Genomic DNA, 3,257 nt, shown 5'->3' with positions numbered 1-3,257 from the left:
TCTCAAAAATGGGAACAGTTTTGGTTCGCAGTCAGGGCATCAGGCAGCACACTGCTGTAAGGATCTCACTGTCACCCAAAATAAACATAAAACACCACTTTTCTGAGTCATTTCTGAGCTGTTACAACACTCATTTACAAATTTTTGATTACAGCAAGCAAACGTTAATTAGACTGAAGACTTACAGCTGTATCTCTGAGTCGTTACAAAGAGGTTTAGAGGTTTAGTCAGTTAATTCTGTCTCAAGTCACATCAGTCTGTGAATTGTTGAGTTTAGTGGATGCTTTGTGAGTTGTTCCAACTAATGAGGCAGTTACAATGTCAAAACCCAGAATAGTGAGATCAAACAAATAAATGAAGATGACAGAACTGGATCATTTAAGCTGCTTTGCTGCATCTATTTTCATTTGTATTGGTTTTGTGTCAGAAGAATATTATTTCTTCTGGGTATTTTATTTGCTATGAGTGCAGACATTGTATCCAAGAAGTATCTGGGCTATTTGTATAACCTGCAAGAGCAAGATTTTCTAGAAGTTTCACGTCAAGGGGACTCCATTCAAAACGCTCCTTACAAAATGTCATGTGCTGTGACAATGTTCAGATCTCCTTTTGATGCCATGCGACATGCCTTTAAAGGTCATGCATACAACATATTGTCATCTCGAAAAAAAGTGCCATGTGAAGTTAAGAAGAGACAGCTGAAAGGTAATCAGACTGATAGATGTAAGACAGACAAATGGAGCAAAAGATAGGACACTTGCATATATCCTCCAACAAACACCCCCTAACAAGGGCTTTCAAGGTCACCAAAATGAAAAAGCGAAACCATAATCTTGAAGACCCACTTTTCCCTCTCCCTGACTAACACCACCCTCTCTCCTCATCTCTTTGTTTTTTCCCCTCTTTCTCTTTCTGTCTCTTTCACTCTCCTCTCCCTGTGTTGTCTCCCTGATCGGGCGGCAGACAGCGTGTAAGTGCTCTAACCCAGTGAAGTCTCCAGGAGCTCTTGTGATTGGCTGTGCTCTGCAGCACAGTTCACAATCGATTAAGGCACGGTGAGCTCCCGTTAACAGCTTTTCTCTGCTGCTCCTGTGGCTTTGATACTGTCACACAGACTCCAACTTCACCCTTAACCCTTCAACCACTGTCCTCTCCTTCCTTCTCTCTCTCTCTCTTTTTACACTTCTCCTTTAATTTTCAAAGCCCCAGACTCCCTCACTCTATTGCCACTCAAAGACATTTCTTACAACTCTTACTCTCTATTCTCTTTTTTTGGGAGTTCTTACTCTTAAGTCACTTAGAGCCTCTTCTCCTCTCGCTCACCTTGTCCTGTCATCTTAAATATCAGTCAGTTTTGTGTCCTCAGGGAGAGCAAAAGACAGAAAGAAACAGACACAAAAGAAAGTGCAACGTTCTTTATAGCAATAGTTCAATAAGTTGGCAAAAAAAACAAACAGGTGATGGCTTGCATACCTGAAGCATTTATACTGTAGGTGTGCCTGTTTATCTGTATGCAGGGGTGTTGTAGTCAGGGAATAGTCCACAGCCCAGTATCCTCAGAAATGTTTATATTGGACGATTCCCCAACTTACAATTTATGTCCAGTGCACATTTGCAGTGCCAGTGCAGGAAGCAGTGAGCCTGTTATGTGGCGAGGCAGAAAATAAAAGTTGTGGCGGTCAGGGGTGGTGGATGAGAATATAGTGCGTCACAGACCTACAATCTTATCTTGTTTTTTATTAACTCTAACCACAATGTATCCCTAACTTTAACCGTATACGTTTTTCATTAAATGTAATCCTGGGTCTTTAAGAATTGTCCAATATCTACTGTATGTTCTCTCTCTGCCGATTAGTTTAGACTCCAACATGGGGGCCCTGATTCAGCTGTGTTTTGTTATAAAATACTGTAACCCTTCTCTTTACAGAGGCCAGTGAGTAAAATATCTTTATTTCTAGTCTTGTTATATGTCCATGTACAGAATAAAGATCTAAACACAAAGGAAATAATGCTCTCTGTACAGTTTGTGGAAACGAAATAGGGCCGCACACATACACATACTTGTGTACTTTTGTTCTGGGGCTTGGCGTTAAGGAGAACAGAGTGCCTGAAAAAGGCAAGCATATGAAAGTGTCCAAGAAACGTTCTGAAAATTCCTGTGCAGCATTATCGTGTCTTCTATCTATTCATGGGCTCCTGGAAATCCAAACACAACTATTTTCGCTAAACTATTGCTAAAAAGAGTGAGAAAAGCAGAAGTGTATAATTAAAACTGAAGATGTGACCCTCTCTTTGTGTATTTAGTGGTAGTTATAACCTTGTGTTTGGGTGTAATTCTATTTGACAACAAGATAAATATTGTATAACAAAATCACAGCCTTTGCTTCCTTTTCCTCCTTGCCAGCAATTAAATCATTACTCTGTCGCAGCCTTTCTGTAATACCATGTCGTCTCCGCCTCCTTGGGATGAAAAAAAAATTAAATCACATTCATGTAAAAGTAAAAATGCAATTCACACAAAACTGTGACCAAAATACGCATTTCCAGCTTTTTGTGAAGCTGTTCATGTAGCAGCTAGCAATGGAAGAAAGCATTGCCTGAAGAAAATTATGTGTTTTTCCCCCCATGGTTTTTATTGTCAAAAGGCAGTGAACCATTCTCTCTGAAACACAAAAGATGTGCAGTGAGAGAGGCCAATGGCTCGATCTGCCCAGACAGAGTGTTCTTTTCTTCTCCCTTTTTTCTATTTTCTCTATTGTGACTCACAGAAAAAGCTTTAAGTGGCATTTAACTCTTCTACTCGCTGCAGACATGGCCTAACAGCAGCTAAACTTCTCTTACATACCTGCATCCCAAACATATTACATTCAACAGCTTTAGAAGATAGATTGTTGTAGAACATAGACTGTTCTAGAATGAATCTGTTATTGATAATATTCTATCTATTCTAGCTTTTCTGGAGATTTTGAACAAATCCCTTGGCCTTTTTTAACATCCTCATATGACCCAAGCACCAAACTTTAGTCATGTGATAACAAGTGGTCGTATATTGTAGCGGTCTGTCCAACAAGTCCAAAATGAACTGTTGTTATGGTTTAGGGTAGGTTAGCTTTAGGCCTTTAAATGACTTAATTAGGGTTAGGGAAAGCTTGTGGTCTTTGTTAAAGGGGAAACAGGAAACAGACTGTGTTCTGGTGTTTTGTTGACCTATCCACTCATCCAGAAAATGGAAATTTGAGCAATTACAATTCTACCTT

This window comes from Sander vitreus, chromosome 4 (assembly GCF_031162955.1).
Source record: "Sander vitreus isolate 19-12246 chromosome 4, sanVit1, whole genome shotgun sequence".
In the NCBI taxonomy this organism is placed as follows: Eukaryota; Metazoa; Chordata; class Actinopteri; order Perciformes; family Percidae; genus Sander; species Sander vitreus.
The sequence above is the reverse complement of the archived record's forward strand: the minus strand, read 5'-3'. Positions refer to the sequence as shown.